Here is a 27,518-nt window from a genome sequence, read left to right as displayed (position 1 = left end):
GTCTGAGTTACTTCAACGACGATTTCCTCGAGTTTTCAAATAAATTTCGCCGAGTGACGAGGCGTTTGGCTACCTTAAGAGAGTCATAATTACTGCTGCCAGCTGCTCGACGTACTTTGTATCTTGCCACTCTTTAATTATTACTGTGGTCAGTCCTGCAGGAGCAATATGCCACTACATGTAAACCTTAACGTTGTCCGAGCTACCTTAACGAAGATATCCTCGAGTTTTCAAAAAAAATATCACATGGTGACGAGGCATTTGGCTACCTTAAGAGAGTCATAGTAATCCTGCCTGCTGCTCCATCCTTTCTAAGCCCTTTCTCTCCATCATTCTTGCTATGGCCTGTCCTACGGACCCGATGTGCCACTATTTGCCCACGTTAACGTCGTCACTGTTACTCCCACTACGAGTCTCTCGAGTTAGCAAATGTATGTAGCCGGATGACGTGGCATTTGGCTACCTTAAGAGAGTCATAGTTACTGGAGCCAGCTGCTCCCCCTTCTTTGAATCTTTCCTCTCTTTAATTTGTACTGTGGGTAGTCCTACAGAAGCGATATGCCACCACCTGTCCATGTTACCGTTGTCTGAGTTACTTCAACGACGGTATCCTCGAGTTTTCAAATAAATTTCGCCGAGTGACGAGGCATTTGGCTACCTTAAAGGAGTCATAGTTACTGCAGCCAGCTGCTCCCCCTTCTTTGAATCTTTCCTCTCTTTAATTCGTACTGTGGTTAGTCCTGCAGAAGCGATATGCCACCACCTGTCCATGTTACCGTTGTCTGAGTTACTTCAACGACGATTTCCTCGAGTTTTCAAATAAATTTCGCCGAGTGACGAGGCGTTTGGCTACCTTAAGAGAGTCATAGTAATCCTGCCTGCTGCTCCATCTTTTCTAAGCCCTTTCTCTCCATCATTCTTGCTATGGCCTGTCCTACGGACACGATGTGCCACTATTTGCCACGTTAACGTCGTCACTGTTACTCCCACTACGAGTCTCACGAGTTAGCAAATGTACGTAGCCGGATGACGAGGCATTTGGCTACCTTAAGAGAGTCATAGTTACTGCAGCCAGCTGCTGTCCCTTCTTTGAATCTTTCCTCTCTTTAATTCGTACTGTGTTTAGTCCTGCAGAAGCGATATGCCACCACCTGTCCATGTTACCGTTGTCTGAGTTACTTCAACGACGATATCCTCGAGTTTTCAAATTAATTTCGCCGAGTGACGAGACATTTGGCTACCTTAAGAGAGTTATAGTTACTGCTGCCACCTGCTCGACGTTCATTGTATCCTTCGTTTCTTTAATTATTACTGTGGTCAGTCCTGCAGAAGCGATATGCCACCACCTGTCCATGTTACCGTTGTCTGAGTTACTTCAACGACGATTTCCTCGAGTTTTCTAATAAATTTCGCCGAGTGACGAGTCATTTGGCTACCTTAAGAGAGTTATAGTTACTGCTGCCACCTTCTCGACGTTCATTGTATCTTTCCTTTCTTTAATTATTACGGTGGTCAGTCCTGCAGGAGCAATATGCCACTACATCTAAACCTTAACGTTGTCTGAGCTACCTTAACGAAGATATCCTCGAGTTTTCAAAAAAAAATTTCACATGGTGACGAGGAATTTCGCTACCATAAGAGAGTCATAGTACTCCTGCCTGCTGCTCCCACTTTTCTAAGCCCTTTCTCTCTATCATTTCTTGCTATGGCCTGTCCTACGGACCCGATGTGCCACTATATGCCCACGTTAACGTCGTCACTGTTACTCCCACTACGAGTCTCTCGAGTTACCAAATGTACGTAGCCGGATGACGAGGCATTTGGCTACCTTAAGAGAGTCATAGTTACTGCAGCCAGCAGCTCCCTTTTCTTTGAATCTTTCCTCTCTTTAATTCGTACTGTGGTTAGTCCTGCAGAAGCGATATGCCACCACCTGTCCATGTTACCGTTGTCTGAGTTACTTCAACGACGATATCCTCGAGTTTTCAAATAAATTTCGCAGAGTGACGAGGCGTTTGGCTACCTTAAGAGAGTCATAGTTACTGCTGCCAGCTGCTCGACGTACTTTGTATCTTGCCACTATTTAATTATTACTGTGGTCAGTCCTGCAGGAGCAATATGCCACTACATGTAAACCTTAACGTTGTCGGAGCTACCTTAACGAAGATATCCTCGAGTTTTCAAAAAAAATATCACATGGTGACGAGGCATTTGGCTACCTTAAGAGAGTCATAGTAATCCTGCCTGATGCTCCATCTTTTCTAAGCCCTTTCTCTCCATCATTCTTGCTACGGCCTGTCCTACGGACCCGATGTGCCACTATTTGCCCACGTTAACGTCGTCACTGTTACTCCCACTACGAGTCTCTCGAGTTAGCAAATGTATGTAGCCTAATGACGTGGCATTTGGCTACCTTAAGAGAGTCATAGTAACTGGAGCCAGCTGCTCCCCCTTCTTTGAATCTTTCCTCCCTTTTATTTGTACTGTGGTTAGTCCTGCAGAAGCGATATGCCACCACCTGTCCATGTTACCGTTGTCTGAGTTACTTCAACGACGTTATCCTCGAGTTTTCAAATAAATTTCGCCGAGTGACGAGGCATTTGGCTACCTTAAGAGAGTCATAGTTACTGCAGCCAGCTGCTGTCCCTTCTTTGAATCTTTCCTCTCTTTAATTCGTACTGTGGTTAGTCCTGCAGAAGCGATATGCCACCACCTGTCCATGTTACCGTTGTCTGAGTTACTTCAACGACGATTTCCTCGAGTTTTCAAATAAATTTCGCCGAGTGACGAGGCGTTTGGCTACCTTAAGAGAGTCATAGTTACTGCTGCCAGCTGCTCGACGTACTTTGTATCTTGCCACTCTTTAATTATTACTGTGGTCAGTCCTGCAGGAGCAATATGCCACTACATGTAAACCTTAACGTTGTCGGGGCTACCTTAACGAAGATATCCTCGAGTTTTCAAAAAAAATATCACATGGTGACGAGGCATTTGGCTACCTTAAGTGAGTCATAGTAATCCTGCCTGCTGCTCCATCCTTTCTAAGCCCTTTCTCTCCATCATTCTTGCTATGGCCTGTCCTACGGACCCGATGTGCCACTATTTGCCCACGTTAACGTCGTCACTGTTACTCCCACTACGAGTCTCTCGAGTTAGCAAATGTATGTAGCCGGATGACGTGGCATTTGGCTACCTTAAGAGAGTCATAGTTACTGGAGCCAGCTGCTCCCCCTTCTTTGAATCTTTCCTCTCTTTAATTCGTACTGTGGTTAGTCCTGCAGAAGCGATATGCCACCACCTGTCCATGTTACCGTTGTCTGAGTTACTTCAACGACGTTATCCTCGAGTTTTCAAATAAATTTCGCCGAGTGACGAGGCATTTGGCTACCTTAAGAGAGTCATAGTTACTGCAGCCAGCTGCTCCCCCTTCTTTGAATCTTTCCTCTCTTTAATTCGTACTGTGGTTAGTCCTGCAGAAGCGATATGCCACCACCTGTCCATGTTACCGTTGTCTGAGTTACTTCAACGACGATTTCCTCGAGTTTTCAAATAAATTTCGCCGAGTGACGAGGCGTTTGGCTACCTTAAGAGAGTCATAGTTACTGCTGCCAGCTGCTCGACGTACTTTGTATCTTTCCACTCTTCAATTATTACTGTGGTCAGTCCTGCAGGAGCAATATGGCACTACATGTAAACCTTAACGTTGTCCGAGCTACCTTAACGAAGATATCCTCGAGTCTTCAAAAAAAATATCACATGGTGACAAGGCATTTGGCTACCTTAAGAGAGTCATAGTAATCCTGCCTGCTGCTCCATCTTTTCTAAGCCCTTTCTCTCTATCATTTCTTGCTATGGCCTGTCCTACGGACCCGATGTGCCACTATATGCCCACGTTAACGTCGTCACTGTTACTCCCACTACGAGTCTCTCGAGTTACCAAATGTACCTCGTCGGATGACGAGGCATTTGGCTACCTTAAGAGAGTCATAGTTACTGCAGCCAGCTGCTCCCCCTTCTTTGAATCTTTCCTCTCTTTAATTCGTACTGTGGTTAGTCCTGCAGAAGCGATATGCCACCACCTGTCCATGTTACCGTTGTCTGAGTTACTTCAACGACGATTTCCTCGAGTTTAAAATAAATTTCGCCGAGTGACGAGGCGTTTGGCTACCTTAAGAGAGTCATAGTTACTGCTGCCAGCTGCTCGACGTACTTTGTATCTTTCCACTCCTTAATTATTACTGTGGTCAGTCCTGCAGGAGCAATATGCCACTACATGTAAACCTTAACGTTGTCCGAGCTACCTTAACGAAGATATCCTCGAGTTATCAAAAAAAATATCACATGGTGACGAGGCATTTGGCTACCTTAAGAGAGTCATAGTAATCCTGCCTGCTGCTCCATCTTTTCTAAGCCCTTTCTCTCCATCATTCTTGCTATGGCCTGTCCTACGGACCCGATGTGCCACTGTATGCCCACGTTAACGTCGTCACTGTTACTCCCACTATGAGTCTCTCGAGTTAGCAAATGTACGTAGCCGGATGACGAGGCATTTGGCTACCTTAAGGGAGTCATAGTTACTGCAGCCAGCTGCTGCCCCTTCTTTGAATCATTCCTCTCTTTAATTCGTACTGTGGTTAGTCCTGCAGAAGCGATATGCCACCACCTGTCCATGTTACCGTTGTCTGAGTTACTTCAACGACGATATCCTCGAGTTTTCAAATAAATTTCGCCGAGTGACGAGGCATTTGGCTACCTTAAGAGAGTTATAGTTACTGCTGCCACCTGCTCGACTATCATTGTATCTTTCGTTTCTTTAATTATTACTGTGGTCAGTCCTGCAGAAGCGATATGCCACCACCTGTCCTTGTTACCGTTGTCTGAGTTACTTCAACGACAATTTCCTCGAGTTTTCAAATAAATTTCGCCGAGTGACGAGGCGTTAGGCTACATTAAGAGAGTCATAGTTACTGCTGCCAGCTGCTCGACGTACTTTGTATCTTTCCACTCTTTAATTATTACTGTGGTCAGTCCTGCAGGAGCAATATGCCACTACATGTAAACCTTAACGTTGTCTGAGCTACCTTAACGAAGATATTCTCTAGTTTTCAAAAAAAATATCAAATGGTGACGAGGCATTTGGCTACCTTAAGAGAGTCATAGTAATCCTGCCCGCTGCTCCATCTTTTCTAAGTACTTTCTCTCCATCATTCTTGCTATGGCCTGCCCTACGGACGCGATGTGCCACTATATGCCCACGTTAACGTCGTCACTGTTACTCCCACTACGAGTCTCTCGAGTTAGCAAATGTACGTAGCCGGATGACGAGGCATTTGGCTACCTTAAGAGAGTCATAATAATACTGCCTGCTGCTCCATCCTTTCTAAGCCCTTTCTCTCCATCATTCTTGCTATGGCCTTTCCTACGGACCCGATGTGCCACTATTTGCCCACGTTAACGTCGTCACTGTTACTCCCACTACGAGTCTCTCGAGTTAGCAAATGTATGTAGCCGGATGACGTGGCATTTGGCTACCTTAAGAGAGTCATAGTTACTGGAGCCAGCTGCTCCCCCTTCTTTGAATCTTTCCTCTCTTTAATTTGTACTGTGGTTAGTCCTGCAGAAGCGATATGCCACCACCTGTCCATGTTACCGTTGTCTGAGTTACTTCAACGACGTTATCCTCGAGTTTTCAAATAAATTTCGCCGAGTGACGAGGCATTTGGCTACCTTAAGAGAGTCATAGTTACTGGAGCCAGCTGCTACCCCTTCTTTGAATCTTTCCTCTCTTTAATTTGTACTGTGGGTAGTCCTGCAGAAGCGATATGCCACCACCTGTCCATGTTACCGTTGTCTGAGTTACTTCAACGACGTTATCCTCGAGTTTTCAAATAAATTTCGCCGAGTGACGAGGCATTTGGCTACCTTGAGAGAGTCATAGTTACTGCAGCCAGCTGCTCCCCCTTCTTTGAATCTTTCCTCTCTTTAATTCGTACTGTGGTTAGTCCTGCAGAAGCGATATGCCACCACCTGTCCATGATACCGTTGTCTGAGTTACTTCAACGACGATTTCCTCGATTTTTCAAATAAATTTCGCCGAGTGACGAGGCGTTTGGCTACCTTGAGAGAGTCATAGTAATCCTGCCTGCTGCTCCATCTTTTCTAAGCCCTTTCTCTCCATCATTCTTGCTATGGCCTGTCCTACGGACACGATGTGCCACTATTTGCCACGTTAACGTCGTCACTGTTACTCCCACTACGAGTCTCACGAGTTAGCAAATGTACGTAGCCGGATGACGAGGCATTTGGCTACCTTAAGAGAGTCATAGTTACTGCAGCCAGCTGCTGTCCCTTCTTTGAATCTTTCCTCTCTTTAATTCGTACTGTGGTTAGTCCTGCAGAAGCGATATGCCACCACCTGTCCATGTTACCGTTGTCTGAGTTACTTCAACGACGATTTCCTCGAGTTTTCAAATAAATTTCGCCGAGTGACGAGGCGTTTGGCTACCTTAAGAGAGTCATAGTTACTGCTGCCAGCTGCTCGACGTACTTTGTATCTTGCCACTCTTTAATTATTACTGTGGTCAGTCCTGCAGGAGCAATATGCCACTACATGTAAACCTTAACGTTGTCCGAGCTACCTTAACGAAGATATCCTCGAGTTTTCAAAAAAAATATCACATGGTGACGAGGCATTTGGCTACCTTAAGAGAGTCATAGTAATCCTGCCTGCTGTTCCATCTTTTCTAAGCCCTTTCTCTCCATCATTCTTGCTATGGCCTGTCCTACGGACCCGATGTGCCACTATTTGCCCACGTTAACGTCGTCACTGTTACTCCCACTACGAGTCTCTCGAGTTAGCAAATGTATGTAGCCGGATGACGTGGCATTTGGCTACCTTAAGAGAGTCATAGTTACTGGAGCCAGCTGCTCCCCCTTCTTTGAATCTTTCCTCTCTTTAATTTGTACTGTGGTTAGTCCTGCAGAAGCGATATGCCACCACCTGTCCATGTTACCGTTGTCTGAGTTACTTCAACGACGTTATCCTCGAGTTTTCAAATAAATTTCGCCGAGTGACGAGGCATTTGGCTACCTTAAGAGAGTCATAGTTACTGCAGCCAGCTGCTCCCCCTTCTTTGAATCTTTCCTCTCTTTAATTCGTACTGTGGTTAGTCCTGCAGAAGCGATATGCCACCACCTGTCCATGTTACCGTTGTCTGGGTTACTTCAACGACGTTTTCCTCGAGTTTAAAATAAATTTCGCAGAGTGACGAGGCGTTTGGCTACCTTAAGAGAGTCATAGTTACTGCTGCCAGCTGCTCGACGTACTTTGTATCTTTCCACTCCTTAATTATTACTGTGGTCAGTCCTGCAGGAGCAATATGCCACTACATGTAAACCTTAACGTTGTCCGAGCTACCTTAACGAAGATATCCTCGAGTTTTCAAAAAAAATATCACATGGTGACGAGGCATTTGGCTACCTTAAGAGAGTCATAGTAATCCTGCCTGCTGCTCCATCTTTTCTAAGCCCATTCTCTCCATCATTCTTGCTATGGCCTGTCCTACGGACCCGATGTGCCACTGTATGCCCACGTTAACGCCGTCACTGTTACTCCCACTATGAGTCTCTCGAGTTAGCAAATGTACGTAGCCGGATGACGAGGCAATTGGCTACCTTAAGGGAGTCATAGTTACTGCAGCCAGCTGCTGCCCCTTCTTTGAATCTTTCCTCTCTTTAAATCGTACTGTGAAAAAAAGTCCTGCAGAAGCGATATGCCACCACCTGTCCATGTTACCGTTGTCTAAGTTACTTCAACGACGATTTCCTCGAGTTTTCAAATAAATTTCGCCGAGTGACGAGGCGTTTGGCTACCTTAAGAGAGTCATAGTTACTGCTGCCAGCTGCTCGACGTACTTTGTATCTTGCCACTCTTTAATTATAACTGTGGTCAGTCCTGCAGGAGCAATATGCCACTACATGTAAACCTTAACGTTGTCCGAGCTACCTTAACGAAGATATCCTCGAGTTTTCAAAAAAAATATCACATGGTGACGAGGCATTTGGCTACCTTAAGAGAGTCATAGTAATCCTGCCTGCTGTTCCATCTTTTCTAAGCCCTTTCTCTCCATCATTCTTGCTAAGGCCTGTCCTACGGACCCGATGTGCCACTATTTGCACACGTTAACGTCGTCACTGTTACTCCCACTACGAGTCTCTCGAGTTAGCAAATGTATGTAGCCGGATGACGTGGCATTTGGCTACCTTAAGAGAGTCATAGTTACTGGAGCCAGCTGCTTCCCCTTCTTTGAATCTTTCCTGTCTTTAATTTGTACTGTGGTTAGTCCTGCAGAAGCGATATGCCACCACCTGTCCATGTTACCGTTGTCTGAGTTACTTCAACGACGTTATCCTCGAGTTTTCAAATAAATTTCGCCGAGTGACGAGGCATTTGGCTACCTTAAGAGAGTCATAGTTACTGCAGCCAGCTGCTCCCCCTTCTTTGAATCTTTCCTCTCTTTAATTCGTACTGTGGTTAAACCTGCAGAAGCGATATGCCACCACCTGTCCTTGTTACCGTTGTCTGAGTTACTTCAACGACAATTTCCTCGAGTTTTCAAATAAATTTCGCCGAGTGACGAGGCGTTAGGCTACATTAAGAGAGTCATAGTTACTGCTGCCAGCTGCTCGACGTACTTTGTATCTTTCCACTCTTTAATTATTACTGTGGTCAGTCCTGCAGGAGCAATATGCCACTACATGTAAACCTTAACGTTGTCTGAGCTACCTTAACGAAGATATCCTCTCGTTTTCAAAAAAAATATCACATGGTGACGAGGCATTTGGCTACCTTAAGAGAGTCATAGTAATCCTGCCCGCTGCTCCATCTTTTCTAAGCCCTTTCTCTCCATCATTCTTGCTGTGGCCTGCCCTACGGACGCGATGTGCCACTATATGCCCACGTTAACGTCGCCACTGTTACTCCCACTACGAGTCTCAGGAAATAGCAAATGTACGTAGCCGGATGACGAGGCCTTTGGCTACCTTAAGAGAGTCATAGTTACTGCAGCCAGCTGCTGCCCCTTCTTTGAATCTTTCCTCTCTTGAATTCGTACTGTGGTTAGTCCTGCAGAAGCGATATGCCACCACCTGTCCATGTTACCGTTGTCTAAGTTACTTCAACGACGATTTCCTCGAGTTTTCAAATAAATTTCGCAGAGTGACGAGGCGTTTGGCTACCTTAAGAGAGTCATAGTTACTGCTGCCAGCTGCTCGACGTACTTTGTATCTTGCCACTCTTTAATTATTACTGTGGTCAGTCCTGCAGGAGCAATATGCCACTACATGTAAACCTTAACGTTGTCCGAGCTACCTTAACGAAGATATCCTCGAGTTTTCAAAAAAAATATCACATGGTGACGAGGCATTTGGCTACCTTAAGAGAGTCATAGTAATCCTGCCTGCTGTTCCATCTTTTCTAAGCCCTTTCTCTCCATCATTCTTGCTATGGCCTGTCCTACGGACCCGATGTGCCACTATTTGCCCACGTTAACGTCGTCACTGTTACTCCCACTACGAGTCTCTCGAGTTAGCAAATGTATGTAGCCGGATGACGTGGCATTTGGCTACCTTAAGAGAGTCATAGTTACTGGAGCCAGCTGCTCCCCCTTCTTTGAATCTTTCCTCTCTTTAATTAGTCCTGCAGAAGCGAACTGCCACCACCTGTCCATGTTACCGTTGTCTGAGTTACTTCAACGACGTTATCCTCGAGTTTTCAAATAAATTTCGCCGAGTGACGAGGCATTTGGCTACCTTAAGAGAGTCATAGTTACTGCAGCCAGCTGCTCCCCCTTCTTTGAATCTTTCCTCTCTTTAATTCGTACTGTGGTTAGTCCTGCAGAAGCGATATGCCACCACCTGTCCATGTTACCGTTGTCTGAGTTACTTCAACGACGATTTCCTCGAGTTTAAAATAAATTTCGCAGAGTGACGAGGCGTTTGGCTACCTTAAGAGAGTCATAGTTACTGCTGCCAGCTGCTCGACGTACTTTGTATCTTTCCACTCCTTAATTATTACTGTGGTCAGTCCTGCAGGAGCAATATGCCACTACATGTAAACCTTAACGTTGTCCGAGCTACCTTAACGAAGATATCCTCGAGTTTTCAAAATAAATATCACACGGTGACGAGGCATTTGGCTACCTTAAGAGAGTCATAGTAATCCTGCCTGCTGCTCCATCTTTTCTAAGCCCTTTCTCTCCATCATTCTTGCTATGGCCTGTCCTACGGACCCGATGTGCCACTGTATGCCCACGTTAACGCCGTCACTGTTTCTCCCACTATGAGTCTCTCGAGTTAGCAAATGTACGTAGCCGGATGACGAGGCATTTGGCTACCTTAAGGGAGTCACAGTTACTGCAGCCAGCTGCTGCCCCTTCTTTGAATCTTTCCTCTCTTCAATTCGTACTGTGGTTAGTCCTGCAGAAGCGATATGCCACCACCTGTCCATGTTACCGTTGTCTGAGTTACTTCAACGACGATATCCTCGAGTTTTCAAATAAATTTCGCCGAGTGACGAGGCATTTGGCTACCTTAAGAGAGTTATAGTTACTGCTGCCACCTGCTCGACGTTCATTGTATCTTTCGTTTCTTTAATTATTACTGTGGTCAGTCCTGCAGAAGCGATATGCCACCACCTGTCCTTGTTACCGTTGTCTGAGTTACTTCAACGACGATTTCCTCGAGTTTAAAATAAATTTCGCCGAGTGTTGAGGCGTTTGGCTACCTTAAGAGAGTCATAGTTACTGCTGCCAGCTGCTCGACGTACTTTGTATCTCTCCACTCCTTAATTATTACTGTGGTCAGTCCTGCAGGAGCAATATGCCACAGCATGTAAACCTTAACGTTGTCTGAGCTACCTTAACGAAGATATCTTCGAGTTTTCAAAAAAAATATCACATGGTGACGAGGCATTTGGCTACCTTAAGAGAGTCATAGTAATCCTGCCTGCTGCTCCATCTTTTCTAAGCCCTTTCTCTCCATCATTCTTGCTATGGCCTGTCCTACGGACCTGATGTGCCACTGTATGCCCACGTTAACGTCGTCACTGTTACCCCCACTATGAGTCTCTCGAGTTAGCAAATGTACGTAGCCGGATGACGAGGCATTTGGCTACCTTAAGAGAGTCATAGTTACTGCAGCCAGCTGCTCCCCCTTCTTTGAATCTATCCTCTCTTTAATTCGTACTGCGGTTAGTCCTGCAGAAGCGATATGCCACCACCTGTCCATGTTACCGTTGACTGAGTTACTTCAACGACGATTTCCTCGAGTTTTCAAATAAATTTCGCCGAGTGACGAGGCGTTTGGCTACCTTAAGAGAGTCATAGTTACTGCTGCCAGCTGCTCGACGTACTTTGTATCTTTCCACTCCTTAATTATTACTGTGGTCAGTCCTGCAGGAGCAATATGCCACTACACGTAAACCTTAACGTTGTCCGAGCTACCTTAACGAAGATATCCTCGAATTTTCAAAAAAAATATCACATGGTGACGAGGCATTTGGCTACCTTAAGAGAGTCATAGTAATCCTGCCTGCTGCTCCATCTTTTCTAAGCCCTTTCTCTCCATCATTCTTGCTATGGCCTGTCCTACGGACCCGATGTGCCACTGTATGCCCACGTTAACGTCGTCACTGTTACTCCCACTATGAGTCTCTCGAGTTAGCAAATGTACGTAGCCGGATGACGAGGCATTTGGCTACCTTAAGGGAGTCATAGTTACTGCAGCCAGCTGCTGCCCCTTCTTTGAATCTTTCCTCTCTTTAATTCGTACTGTGGTTAGTCCTGCAGAAGCGATATGCCACCACCACCTGTCCATGTTACCGTTGTCTGAGTTACTTCAACGACGATATCCTCGAGTTTTCAAATAAATTTCGCCGAGTGACGAGGCATTTGGCTACCTTAAGAGAGTTATAGTTACTGCTGCCACCTGCTCGACGTTCATTGTATCTTTCGTTTCTTTAATTATTACTGTGGTCAGTCCTGCAGAAGCGATATGCCACCACCTGTCCTTGTTACCGTTGTCTGAGTTACTTCAACGAAAATTTCCTCGAGTTTTCAAATAAATTTCGCCGAGTGACGAGGCGTTAGGCTACATTAAGAGAGTCATAGTTACTGCTGCCAGCTGCTCGACGTACTTTGTATCTTTCCACTCTTTAATTATTACTGTGGTCTGTCCTGCAGGAGCAATATGCCACTACATGTAAACCTTAACGTTGTCTGAGCTACCTTAACGAAGATATCCCCTAGTTTTCAAAAAAAATATCACATGGTGACGAGGCATTTGGCTACCTTAAGAGAGTCATAGTAATCCTGCCTGCTGCTCCATCTTTTCTAAGCCCTTTCTCTCCATCATTCTTGCTATGGCCTGCCCTACGGACGCGATGTGCCACTATATGCCCACGTTAACGTCGTCACTGTTACTCCCACTACGAGTCTCTCGAGTTGGCAAATGTACGTAGCCGGACGACGAGGCATTTGGCTACCTTAAGAGAGTCATAGTTACTGCAGCCAGCTGCTGCCCCTTCTTTGAATCTTTCCTCTCTTGAATTCGTACTGTGGTTAGTCCTGCAGAAGCGATATGCCACCACCTGTCCATGTTACCGTTGTCTAAGTTACTTCAACGACGATTTCCTCGAGTTTTCAAATAAATTTCGCCGAGTGACGAGGCGTTTGGCTACCTTAAGAGAGTCATAGTTACTGCTGCCAGCTGCTCGACGTACTTTGTATCTTGCCACTCTTTAATTATTACTGTGGTCAGTCCTGCAGGAGCAATATGCCACTACATGTAAACCTTAACGTTGTCCGAGCTACCTTAACGAAGATATCCTCGAGTTTTCAAAAAAAATATCACATGGTGACGAGGCATTTGGCTACCTTAAGAGAGTCATAGTAATCCTGCCTGCTGTTCCATCTTTTCTAAGCCCTTTCTCTCCATCATTCTTGCTATGGCCTGTCCTACGGACCCGATGTGCCACTATTTGCGCACGTTAGCGTCGTCACTGTTACTCCCACTACGAGTCTCTCGAGTTAGCAAATGTATGTAGCCGGATGACGTGGTATTTGGCTACCTTAAGAGAGTCATAGTTACTGGAGCCAGCTGCTTCCCCTTCTTTGAATCTTTCCTGTCTTTAATTTGTACTGTGGTTAGTCCTGCAGAAGCGATATGCCACCACCTGTCCATGTTACCGTTGTCTGAGTTACTTCAACGACGTTATCCTCGAGTTTTCAAATAAATTTCGCCGAGTGACGAGGCATTTGGCTACCTTAAGAGAGTCATAGTTACTGCAGCCAGCTGCTCCCCCTTCTTTGAATCTTTCCTCTCTTTAATTCGTACTGTGGTTAGTCCTGCAGAAGCGATATGCCACCACCTGTCCATGTTACCGTTGTCTGAGTTACTTCAACGACGATTTCCTCGAGTTTAAAATAAATTTCGCAGAGTGACGAGGCGTTTGGCTACCTTAAGAGAGTCATAGTTACTGCTGCCAGCTGCTCGACGTACTTTGTATCTTTCCACTCCTTAATTATTACTGTGGTCAGTCCTGCAGGAGCAATATGCCACTACGTGTAAACCTTAACGTTGTCCGAGCTACCTTAACGAAGATATCCTCGAGTTTTCAAAAAAAATATCACATGGTGACGAGGCATTTGGCTACCTTAAGAGAGTCATAGTAATCCTGCCTGCTGCTCCATCTTTTCTAAGCCCTTTCTCTCCATCATTCTTGCTATGGCCTGTCCTACGGACCCGATGTGCCACTGTATGCCCACGTTAATGTCGTCACTGTTACTCCCACTATGAGTCTCTCGAGTTAGCAAATGTACGTAGCCGGATGACGAGGCATTTGGCTACCTTAAGAGAGTCATAGTTACTGCAGCCAGCTGCTCCCCCTTCTTTGAATCTTTCCTCTGTTTAATTCGTACTGTGGTTAGTCCTGCAGAAGCGATATGCCACCACCTGTCCATGTTACCGTTATCTGAGTTACTTCAACGACGATTTCCTCGAGTTTTCAAATAAATTTTGCCGAGTGACGAGGCGTTTGGCTACCTTAAGAGAGTCATAGTTACTGCTGCCAGCTGCTCGACGTACTTTGTATCTTTCCACTCTTTAATTATTACTGTGGTCAGTCCTGCAGGAGCAATATGCCACTACATGTAAAACTTAACGTTGTCCGAGCTACCTTAACGAAGATATCCTCGAGTTTTCAAAAAAAATATCACATGGTGACGAGGCATTTGGCTACCTTAAGAGAGTCATAGTAATCCTGCCTGCTGCTCCATCTTTTCTAAGCCCTTTCCCTCTATCATTTCTTGCTATGGCCTGTCCTACAGACCCGATGTGCCACTATATGCCCACGTTAACGTCGTCACTGTTACTCCCACTACGAGTCTCTCGAGTTACCAAATGTACCTCGTCGGATGACGAGGCATTTGGCTACCTTAAGAGAGTCATAGTTACTGCAGCCAGCTGCTCCCCCTTCTTTGAATCTTTCCTCTCTTTAATTCGTACTGTGGTTAGTCCTGCAGAAGCGATATGCCACCACCTGTCCATGTTACCGTTGTCTTAGTTACTTCAACGACGATTTCCTCGAGTTTAAAATAAATTTCGCCGAGTGACGAGGCGTTTGGCTACCTTAAGAGAGTCATAGTTACTGCTGCCAGCTGCTCGACGTACTTTGTATCTTTCCACTCCTTAATTATTACTGTGGTCAGTCCTGCAGGAGCAATATGCCACTACGTGTAAACCTTAACGTTGTCCGAGCTACCTTAACGAAGATATCCTCGAGTTTTCAAAAAAAATATCACATGGTGACGAGGCATTTGGCTACCTTAAGAGAGTCATAGTAATCCTGCCTGCTGCTCCATCTTTTCTAAGCCCTTTCTCTCCATCATTCTTTCTATGGCCTGTCCTACGGACCCGATGTGCCACTGTATGCCCACGTTAACGTCGTCACTGTTACTCCCACTATGAGTCTCTCGAGTTAGCAAATGTACGTAGCCGGATGACGAGGCATTTGGCTACCTTAAGAGAGTCATAGTTACTGCAGCCAGCTGCTCCCCCTTCTTTGAATCTTTCCTCTGTTTAATTCGTACTGTGATTAGTCCTGCAGAAGCGATATGCCACCACCTGTCCATGTTACCGTTATCTGAGTTACTTCAGCGACGATTTCCTCGAGTTTTCAAATAAATTTTGCCGAGTGACGAGGCGTTTGGCTACCTTAAGAGAGTCATAGTTACTGCTGCCAGCTGCTCGACGTACTTTGTATCTTTCCACTATTTAATTATTACTGTAGTCAGTCCTGCAGGAGCAATATGCCACTACATGTAAACCTTAACGTTGTCCGAGCTACCTTAACGAAGATATCCTCGAGTTTTCAAAAAAAATATCACATGGTGACGAGGCATTTGGCTACCTTAAGAGAGTCATAGTAATCCTGCCTGCTGCTCCATCTTTTCTAAGCCCTTTCTCTCTATCATTTCTTGCTATGGCCTGTCCTACAGACCCGATGTGCCACTATATGCCCACGTTAACGTCGTCACTGTTACTCCCACTACGAGTCTCTCGAGTTACCAAATGTACCTCGTCGGATGACGAGGCATTTGGCTACCTTAAGAGAGTCATAGTTACTGCAGCCAGCTGTTCCCCCTTCTTTGAATCTTTCCTCTCTTTAATTCGTACTGTGGTTAGTCCTGCAGAAGCGATATGCCACCACCTGTAAATGTTACCGTTGTCTGAGTTACTTCAACGACGATTTCCTCGAGTTTAAAATAAATTTCGCCGAGTGACGAGGCGTTTGGCTACCTTAAGAGAGTCATAGTTACTGCTGCCAGCTGCTCGACGTACTTTGTATCTTTCCACTCCTTAATTATTACTGTGGTCAGTCCTGCAGGAGCAATATGCCACTACATGTAAACCTTAACGTTGTCCGAGCTACCTTAACGAAGATATCCTCGAGTTTTCAAAAAAAATATCACATGGTGACGAGACATTTGGCTACCTTAAGAGAGTCATAGTAATCCTGCCTGCTGCTCCATCTTTTCTAAGCCCTTTCTCTCCATCATTCTTGCTATGGCCTGTCCTACGGACCCGATTTGCCACTGTATGCCCACGTTAACGTCGTCACTGCTACTCCCACTATGAGTCTCTCGAGTTAGCAAATGTACGTAGCCGGATGACGAGGCATTTGGCTTCCTTAAGGGAGTCATAGTTACTGCAGCCAGCTGCTGCCCCTTTTTGAATCTTTCCTCTCTTTAATTCGTACTGTGGTTAGTCCTGCAGAAGCGATATGCCACCACCTGTCCATGTTACCGTTGTCTGAGTTACTTCAACGACGATTTCCTCGAGTTTAAAATAAATTTCGCAGAGTGACGAGGCGTTTGGCTACCTTAAGAGAGTCATAGTTACTGCTGCCAGCTGCTCGACGTACTTTGTATCTTTCCACTCCTTAATTATTACTGTCGTCAGTCCTGCAGGAGCAATATGCCACTACATGTAAACCTTAACGTTGTCCGAGCTACCTTAACGAAGATATCCTCGAGTTTTCAAAAAAAAATATCACATGGTGACGAGGCATTTGGCTACCTTAAGAGAGTCATAGTAATCCTGCCTGCTGCTCCATCTTTTCTAAGCCCTTTCTCTCCATCATTCTTGCTATGGCCTGTCCTACGGACCCGATGTGCCACTGCATGCCCACGTTAACGCCGTCACTGTTACTCCCACTATGAGTCTCTCGAGTTAGCAAATGTACCTAGCCGGATGACGAGGCATTAGGCTACCTTAAGGGAGTCATAGTTACTGCAGCCAGCTGCTGCCCCTTCTTTGTATCTTTCCTCTCTTTAATTCGTACTGTGGTTAGTCCTGCAGAAGCGATATGCCACCACCTGTCCATGTTACCGTTGTCTGAGTTACTTCAACGACGATATCCTCGAGTTTTCAAATAAATTTCGCCGAGTGACGAGGCATTTGGCTACCTTAAGAGAGTTATAGTTACTGCGGCCACCTGCTCGACGTTCATTGTATCTTTCGTTTCTTTAATTATTACTGTGGTCAGTCCTGCAGAAGCGATATGCCACCACCTGTCCTTGTTACCGTTGTCTGAGTTACTTCAACGACGATTTCCTCGAGTTTAAAATAAATTTCGCCGAGTGATGAGGCGTTTGGCTACCTTAAGAGAGTCATAGTTACTGCTGCCAGCTGCTCGACGTACTTTGTATCTTTCCACTCCTTAATTATTACTGTGGTCAGTCCTGCAGGAGCAATATGCCACTACGTGTAAACCTTAACGTTGTCCGAGCTACCTTAACGAAGATATCTTCGAGTTTTCAAAAAAAATATCACATGGTGACGAGGCATTTGGCTACCTTAAGAGAGTCATAGTAATCCTGCCTGCTGCTCCATCTTTTCTAAGCCCTTTCTCTCCATCATTCTTGCTATGGCCTGTCCTACGGACCCGATGTGCCACTGTATGCCCACGTTAACGTCGTCACTGTTACTCCCACTATGAGTCTCTCGAGTTAGCAAATGTACGTAGCCGGATGACGAGGCATTTGGCTACCTTAAGAGAGTCATAGTTACTGCAGCCAGCTGCTCCCCCTTCTTTGAATCTTTCCTCTGTTTAATTCGTACTGTGGTTAGTCCTGCAGAAGCGATATGCCACCACCTGTCCATGTTACCGTTATCTGAGTTACTTCAACGACGATTTCCTCGAGTTTTCAAATAAATTTTGCCGAGTGACGAGGCGTTTGGCTACCTTAAGAGGGTCATAGTTACTGCTGCCAGCTGCTCGACGTACTTTGTATCTTTCCACTCTTTAATTATTACTGTGGTCAGTCCTGCAGGAGCAATATGCCACTACATGTAAACCTTAACGTTGTCCGAGCTACCTTAACGAAGATATCCTCGAGTTTTCAAAAAAAATATCACATGGTGACGAGGCATTTGGCTACCTTAAGAGAGTCATAGTATGCCTGCCTGCTGCTCCATCTTTTCTAAGCCCTTTCCCTCTATCATTTCTTGCTATGGCCTGTCCTACAGACCCGATGTGCCACTATATGCCCACGTTAACGTCGTCACTGTTACTCCCACTACGAGTCTCTCGAGTTACCAAATGTACCTCGTCGGATGACGAGGCATTTGGCTACCTTAAGAGAGTCATAGTTACTGCAGCCAGCTGCTCCCCCTTCTTTGAATCTTTCCTCTCTTTAATTCGTACTGTGGTTAGTCCTGCAGAAGCGATATGCCACCACCTGTCCATGTTACCGTTGTCTTAGTTACTTCAACGACGATTTCCTCGAGTTTAAAATAAATTTCGCCGAGTGACGAGGCGTTTGGCTACCTTAAGAGAGTCATAGTTACTGCTGCCAGCTGCTCGACGTACTTTGTATCTTTCCACTCCTTAATTATTACTGTGGTCAGTCCTGCAGGAGCAATATGCCACTACGTGTAAACCTTAACGTTGTCCGAGCTACCTTAACGAAGATATCCTCGAGTTTTCAAAAAAAATATCACATGGTGACGAGGCATTTGGCTACCTTAAGAGAGTCATAGTAATCCTGCCTGCTGCTCCATCTTTTCTAAGCCCTTTCTCTCCATCATTCTTGCTATGGCCTGTCCTACGGACCCGATGTGCCACTGTATGCCCACGTTAACGTCGTCACTGTTACTCCCACTATGAGTCTCTCGAGTTAGCAAATGTACGTAGCCGGATGACGAGGCATTTGGCTACCTTAAGAGAGTCATAGTTACTGCAGCCAGCTGCTCCCCCTTCTTTGAATCTTTCCTCTGTTTAATTCGTACTGTGATTAGTCCTGCAGAAGCGATATGCCACCACCTGTCCATGTTACCGTTATATGAGTTACTTCAGCGACGATTTCCTCGAGTTTTCAAATAAATTTTGCCGAGTGACGAGGCGTTTGGCTACCTTAAGAGAGTCATAGTTACTGCTGCCAGCTGCTCGACGTACTTTGTATCTTTCCACTATTTAATTATTACTGTAGTCAGTCCTGCAGGAGCAATATGCCACTACATGTAAACCTTAACGTTGTCCGAGCTACCTTAACGAAGATATCCTCGAGTTTTCAAAAAAAATATCACATGGTGACGAGGCATTTGGCTACCTTAAGAGAGTCATAGTAATCCTGCCTGCTGCTCCATCTTTTCTAAGCCCTTTCTCTCTATCATTTCTTGCTATGGCCTGTCCTACAGACCCGATGTGCCACTATATGCCCACGTTAACGTCGTCACTGTTACTCCCACTACGAGTCTCTCGAGTTACCAAATGTACCTCGTCGGATGACGAGGCATTTGGCTACCTTAAGAGAGTCATAGTTACTGCAGCCAGCTGTTCCCCCTTCTTTGAATCTTTCCTCTCTTTAATTCGTACTGTGGTTAGTCCTGCAGAAGCGATATGCCACCACCTGTCCATGTTACCGTTGTCTGAGTTACTTCAACGACGATTTCCTCGAGTTTAAAATAAATTTCGCCGAGTGACGAGGCGTTTGGCTACCTTAAGAGAGTCATAGTTACTGCTGCCAGCTGCTCGACGTACTTTGTATCTTTCCACTCCTTAATTATTACTGTGGTCAGTCCTGCAGGAGCAATATGCCACTACATGTAAACCTTAACGTTGTCCGAGCTACCTTAACGAAGATATCCTCGAGTTTTCAAAAAAAATATCACATGGTGACGAGACATTTGGCTACCTTAAGAGAGTCATAGTAATCCTGCCTGCTGCTCCATCTTTTCTAAGCCCTTTCTCTCCATCATTCTTGCTATGGCCTGTCCTACGTACCCGATTTGCCACTGTATGCCCACGTTAACGTCGTCACTGCTACTCCCACTATGAGTCTCTCGAGTTAGCAAATGTACGTAGCCGGATGACGAGGCATTTGGCTTCCTTAAGGGAGTCATAGTTACTGCAGCCAGCTGCTGCCCCTTCTTTGAATCTTTCCTCTCTTTAATTCGTACTGTGGTTAGTCCTGCAGAAGCGATATGCCACCACCTGTCCATGTTACCGTTGTCTGAGTTACTTCAACGACGATTTCCTCGAGTTTAAAATAAATTTCGCAGAGTGACGAGGCGTTTGGCTACCTTAAGAGAGTCATAGTTACTGCTGCCAGCTGCTCGACGTACTTTGTATCTTTCCACTCCTTAATTATTACTGTCGTCAGTCCTGCAGGAGCAATATGCCACTACATGTAAACCTTAACGTTGTCCGAGCTACCTTAACGAAGATATCCTCGAGTTTTCAAAAAAAAATATCACATGGTGACGAGGCATTTGGCTACCTTAAGAGAGTCATAGTAATCCTGCCTGCTGCTCCATCTTTTCTAAGCCCTTTCTCTCCATCATTCTTGCTATGGCCTGTCCTACGGACCCGATGTGCCACTGCATGCCCACGTTAACGCCGTCACTGTTACTCCCACTATGAGTCTCTCGAGTTAGCAAATGTACCTAGCCGGATGACGAGGCATTAGGCTACCTTAAGGGAGTCATAGTTACTGCAGCCAGCTGCTGCCCCTTCTTTGAATCTTTCCTCTCTTTAATTCGTACTGTGGTTAGTCCTGCAGAAGCGATATGCCACCACCTGCCCATGTTACCGTTGTCTGAGTTACTTCAACGACGATATCCTCGAGTTTTCAAATAAATTTCGCCGAGTGACGAGGCATTTGGCTACCTTAAGAGAGTTATAGTTACTGCGGCCACCTGCTCGACGTTCATTGTATCTTTCGTTTCTTTAATTATTACTGTGGTCAGTCCTGCAGAAGCGATATGCCACCACCTGTCCTTGTTACCGTTGTCTGAGTTACTTCAACGACGATTTCCTCGAGTTTAAAATAAATTTCGCCGAGTGATGAGGCGTTTGGCTACCTTAAGAGAGTCATAGTTACTGCTGCCAGCTGCTCGACGTAGTTTGTATCTTTCCACTCCTTAATTATTACTGTGGTCAGTCCTGCAGGAGCAATATGCCACTACATGTAAACCTTAACTTTGTCCGAGCTACCTTAACGAAGATATCCTCGAGTTTTCAAAAAAAATATCACATGGTGACGAGGCATTTGGCTACCTTAAGAGAGTCATAGTAATCCTGCCTGCTGCTCCATCTTTTCTAAGCCCTTTCTCTCCATCATTCTTGCTATGGCCTGTCCTACGGACCCGATGTGCCACTGTATGCCCACGTTAACGTCGTCACTCTTACTCCCACTATGAGTCTCTCGAGTTACCAAATGTACCTCGTCGGATGACGAGGCATTTGGCTACCTTAAGAGAGTCATAGTTACTGCAGCCAGCTGCTCCCCCTTCTTTGAATCTTTCCTCTCTTTAATTCGTACTGTGGTTAGTCCTGCAGAAGCGATATGCCACCACCTGTCCATGTTACCGTTGTCTGAGTTACTTCAACGACGATTTCCTCGAGTTTTCAAATAAATTTCGCCGAGTGACGAGGCGTATGGCTACCTTAAGAGAGTCATAGTTACTGCTGCCAGCTGCTCGACGTACTTTGTATCTTTCCACTCTTTAATTATTACTGTGGTCTGTCCTGCAGGAGCAATATGCCACTACATGTAAACCTTAACGTTGTCCGAGCTACCTTAACGAAGATATCCTCGAGTTTTCAAAAAAAATATCACATGGTGACGAGGCATTTGGCTACCTTAAGAGAGTCATAGTAATCCTGCGTGCTGCTCCATCTTTTCTAAGCCCTTTCTCTCCATCATTCTTGCTATGGCCTGTCCTACGGACCCGATGTGCCACTGTATGCCCACGTTAACGTCGTCACTGTTACTCCCACTATGAGTCTCTCGAGTTAGCAAATGTACGTAGCCGGATGACGAGGCATTTGGCTACCTTAAGAGAGTCATAGTTACTGCAGCCAGCTGCTCCCCCTTCTTTGAATCTTTCCTCTCTTTAATTCGTACTGTGGTTAGTCCTGCAGAAGCGATATGCCACCACCTGTCCATGTTACCGTTATCTGAGTTACTTCAACGACGATTTCCTCGAGTTTTCAAATAAATTTTGCCGAGTGACGAGGCGTTTGGCTACCTTAAGAGAGTCATAGTTACTGCTGCCAGCTGCTCGACGTACTTTGTATCTTTCCACTCTTTAATTATTACTGTGGTCAGTCCTGCAGGAGCAATATGCCACCACATGTAAACCTTAACGTTGTCCGAGCTACCTTAACGAAGATATCCTCGAGTTTTCAAAAAAAATATCACATGGTGACGAGGCATTTGGCTACCTTAAGAGAGTCATAGTAATCCTGCCTGCTGCTCCATCTTTTCTAAGCCCTTTCTCTCTATCATTTCTTGCTATGGCCTGTCCTACAGACCCGATGTGCCACTATATGCCCACGTTAACGTCGTCACTGTTACTCCCACTACGAGTCTCTCGAGTTACCAAATGTACCTCGTCGGATGACGAGGCATTTGGCTACCTTAAGAGAGTCATAGTTACTGCAGCCAGCTGCTCCCCCTTCTTTGAATCTTTCCTCTCTCTAATTCGTACTGTGGTTAGTCCTGCAGAAGCGATATGCCACCACCTGTCCATGTTACCGTTGTCTGAGTTACTTCAACGACGATTTCCTCGAGTTTAAAATAAATTTCGCAGAGTGACGAGGCGTTTGGCTACCTTAAGAGAGCCATAGTTACTGCTGCCAGCTGCTCGACGTACTTTGTATCTTTCCACTCCTTAATTATTACTGTCGTCAGTCCTGCAGGAGCAATATGCCACTACGTGTAAACCTTAACGTTGTCCGAGCTACCTTAACGAAGATATCCTCGAGTTTTCAAAAAAAATATCACATGGTGACGAGGCATTTGGCTACCTTAAGAGAGTCATAGTAATCCTGCCTGCTGCTCCATCTTTTCTAAGCCCTTTCTCTCCATCATTCTTGCTATGGCCTGTCCTACGGATCCGATGTGCCACTGTATGCCCACGTTAACGTCGTCACTGTTACTCCCACTATGAGTCTCTCGAGTTAGCAAATGTACGTAGCCGGATGACGAGGCATTTGGCTACCTTAAGAGAGTCATAGTTACTGCAGCCAGCTGCTCCCCCTTCTTTGAATCTTTCCTCTGTTTAATTCGTACTGTGATTAGTCCTGCAGAAGCGATATGCCACCACCTGTCCATGTTACCGTTATCTGAGTTACTTCAGCGACGATTTCCTCGAGTTTTCAAATAAATTTTGCCGAGTGACGAGGCGTTTGGCTACCTTAAGAGAGTCATAGTTACTGCTGCCAGCTGCTCGACGTACTTTGTATCTTTCCACTATTTAATTATTACTGTAGTCAGTCCTGCAGGAGCAATATGCCACTACATGTAAACCTTAACGTTGTCCGAGCTACCTTAACGAAGATATCCTCGAGTTTTCAAAAAAAATATCACATGGTGACGAGGCATTTGGCTACCTTAAGAGAGTCATAGTAATCCTGCCTGCTGCTCCATCTTTTCTAAGCCCTTTCTCTCTATCATTTCTTGCTATGGCCTGTCCTACAGACCCGATGTGCCACTATATGCCCACGTTAACGTCGTCACTGTTACTCCCACTACGAGTCTCTCGAGTTACCAAATGTACCTCGTCGGACGACGAGGCATTTGGCTACCTTAAGAGAGTCATAGTTACTGCAGCCAGCTGTTCCCCCTTCTTTGAATCTTTCCTCTCTTTAATTCGTACTGTGGTTAGTCCTGCAGAAGCGATATGCCACCACCTGTCCATGTTACCGTTGTCTGAGTTACTTCAACGACGATTTCCTCGAGTTTAAAATAAATTTCGCAGAGTGACGAGGCGTTTGGCTACCTTAAGAGAGTCATAGTTACTGCTGCCAGCTGCTCGACGTACTTTGTATCTTTCCACTCCTTAATTATTACTGTCGTCAGTCCTGCAGGAGCAATATGCCACTACATGTAAACCTTAACGTTGTCCGAGCTACCTTAACGAAGATATCCTCGAGTTTTCAAAAAAAAATATCACATGGTGGCGAGGCATTTGGCTACCTTAAGAGAGTCATAGTAATCCTGCCTGCTGCTCCATCTTTTCTAAGCCCTTTCTCTCCATCATTCTTGCTATGGCCTGTCCTACGGACCCGATGTGCCACTGCATGCCCACGTTAACGCCGTCACTGTTACTCCCACTATGAGTCTCTCGAGTTAGCAAATGTACCTAGCCGGATGACGAGGCATTAGGCTACCTTAAGGGAGTCATAGTTACTGCAGCCAGCTGCTGCCCCTTCTTTGAATCTTTCCTCTCTTTAATTCGTACTGTGGTTAGTCCTGCAGAAGCGATATGCCACCACCTGTCCATGTTACCGTTGTCTGAGTTACTTCAACGACGATATCCTCGAGTTTTCAAATAAATTTTGCCGAGTGACGAGGCATTTGGCTACCTTAAGAGAGTTATAGTTACTGCGGCCACCTGCTCGACGTTCATTGTATCTTTCGTTTCTTTAATTATTACTGTGGTCAGTCCTGCAGAAGCGATATGCCACCACCTGTCCTTGTTACCGTTGTCTGAGTTACTTCAACGACGATTTCCTCGAGTTTAAAATAAATTTCGCCGAGTGATGAGGCGTTTGGCTACCTTAAGAGAGTCATAGTTACTGCTGCCAGCTGCTCGACGTAGTTTGTATCTTTCCACTCCTTAATTATTACTGTGGTCAGTCCTGCAGGAGCAATATGCCACTACATGTAAACCTTAACGTTGTCCGAGCTACCTTAACGAAGATATCCTCGAGTTTTCAAAAAAAATATCACATGGTGACGAGGCATTTGGCTACCTTAAGAGAGTCATAGTAATCCTGCCTGCTGCTCCATCTTTTCTAAGCCCTTTCTCTCCATCATTCTTGCTATGGCCTGTCCTACGGACCCGATGTGCCACTGTATGCCCACGTTAACGTCGTCACTGTTACTCCCACTGTGAGTCTCTCGAGTTACCAAATGTACCTCGTCGGATGACGAGGCATTTGGCTACCTTAAGAGAGTCATAGTTACTGCAGCCAGCTGCTCCCCCTTCTTTGAATCTTTCCTCTCTTTAATTCGTACTGTGGTTAGTCCTGCAGAAGCGATATGCCACCACCTGTCCATGTTACCGTTGTCTGAGTTACTTCAACGACGATTTCCTCGAGTTTTCAAATAAATTTCGCCGAGTGACGAGGCGTATGGCTACCTTAAGAGAGTCATAGTTACTGCTGCCAGCTGCTCGACGTACTTTGTATCTTTCCACTCTTTAATTATTACTGTGGTCTGTCCTGCAGGAGCAATATGCCACTACATGTAAACCTTAACGTTGTCCGAGCTACCTTAACGAAGATATCCTCGAGTTTTCAAAAAAAATATCACATGGTGACGAGGCATTTGGCTACCTTAAGAGAGTCATAGTAATCCTGCGTGCTGCTCCATCTTTTCTAAGCCCTTTCTCTCCATCATTCTTGCTATGGCCTGTCCTACGGACCCGATGTGCCACTGTATGCCCACGTTAACGTCGTCACTGTTACTCCCACTATGAGTCTCTCGAGTTAGCAAATGTACGTAGCCGGATGACGAGGCATTTGGCTACCTTAAGAGAGTCATAGTTACTGCAGCCAGCTGCTCCCCCTTCTTTGAATCTTTCCTCTCTTTAATTCGTACTGTGGTTAGTCCTGCAGAAGCGATATGCCACCACCTGTCCATGTTACCGTTATCTGAGTTACTTCAACGACGATTTCCTCGAGTTTTCAAATAAATTTCGCCGAGTGACGAGGCGTTTGGCTACCTTAAGAGAGTCATAGTTACTGCTGCCAGCTGCTCGACGTACTTTGTATCTTTCCACTCTTTAATTATTACTGTGGTCAGTCCTGCAGGAGCAATATGCCACTACATGTAAACCTTAACGTTGTCCGAGCTACCTTAACGAAGATATCCTCGAGTTTTCAAAAAAAATATCACATGGTGACGAGGCATTTGGCTACCTTAAGAGAGTCATAGTAATCCTGCCTGCTGCTCCATCTTTTCTAAGCCCTTTCTCTCTATCATTTCTTGCTATGGCCTGTCCTACAGACCCGATGTGCCACTATATGCCCACGTTAACGTCGTCACTGTTACTCCCACTACGAGTCTCTCGAGTTACCAAATGTACCTCGTCGGATGACGAGGCATTTGGCTACCTTAAGAGAGTCATAGTTACTGCAGCCAGCTGCTCCCCCTTCTTTGAATCTTTCCTCTCTTTAATTCGTACTGTGGTTTGTCCTGCAGAAGCGATATGCCACCACCTGTCCATGTTACCGTTGTCTGAGTTACTTCAACGACGATTTCCTCGAGTTTAAAATAAATTTCGCAGAGTGACGAGGCGTTTGGCTACCTTAAGAGAGCCATAGTTACTGCTGCCAGCTGCTCGACGTACTTTGTATCTTTCCACTCCTTAATTATTACTGTCGTCAGTCCTGCAGGAGCAATATGCCACTACATGTAAACCTTAACGTTGTCCGAGCTACCTTAACGAAGATATCCTCGAGTTTTCAAAAAAAATATCACATGGTGACGAGGCATTTGGCTACCTTAAGAGAGTCATAGTAATCCTGCCTGCTGCTCCATCTTTTCTAAGCCCTTTCTCTCCATCATTCTTGCTATGGCCTGTCCTACGGACCCGATGTGCCACTGCATGCCCACGTTAACGCCGTCACTGTTACTCCCACTATGAGTCTCTCGAGTTAGCAAATGTACGTAGCCGGATGACGAGGCATTTGGCTACCTTAAGGGAGTCATAGTTACTGCAGCCAGCTGCTGCCCCTTCTTTGAATCTTTCCTCTCTTTAATTCGTACTGTGGTTAGTCCTGCAGAAGCGATATGCCACCACCTGTCCATGTTACCGTTGTCTGAGTTACTTCAACGACGATATCCTCGAGTTTTCAAATAAATTTCGCCGAGTGACGAGGCATTTGGCTACCTTAAGAGAGTTATAGTTACTGCGGCCACCTGCTCGACGTTCATTGTATCTTTCGTTTCGATAATTATTACTGTGGTCAGTCCTGCAGAAGCGATATGCCACCACCTGTCCTTGTTACCGTTGTCTGAGTTACTTCAACGACGATTTCCTCGAGTTTAAAATAAATTTCGCCGAGTGATGAGGCGTTTGGCTACCTTAAGAGAGTCATAGTTACTGCTGCCAGCTGCTCGACGTACTTTGTATCTTTCCACTCCTTAATTATTACTGTGGTCAGTCCTGCAGGAGCAATATGCCACTACATGTAAACCTTAACGTTGTCCGAGCTACCTTTACGAAGATATCCTCGAGTTTTCAAAAAAAATATCACATGGTGACGAGGCATTTGGCTACCTTAAGAGAGTCATAGTAATCCTGCCTGCTGCTCCATCTTTTCTAAGCCCTTTCTCTCCATCATTCTTGCTATGGCCTGTCCTACGGACCCGATGTGCCACTGTATGCCCACGTTAACGTCGTCACTGTTACTCCCACTATGAGTCTCTCGAGTTAGCAAA

Source organism: Schistocerca americana, chromosome 4, assembly GCF_021461395.2.
Source record: "Schistocerca americana isolate TAMUIC-IGC-003095 chromosome 4, iqSchAmer2.1, whole genome shotgun sequence".
NCBI lineage: Eukaryota > Metazoa > Arthropoda > Insecta > Orthoptera > Acrididae > Schistocerca > Schistocerca americana.
The sequence above is the reverse complement of the archived record's forward strand: the minus strand, read 5'-3'. Positions refer to the sequence as shown.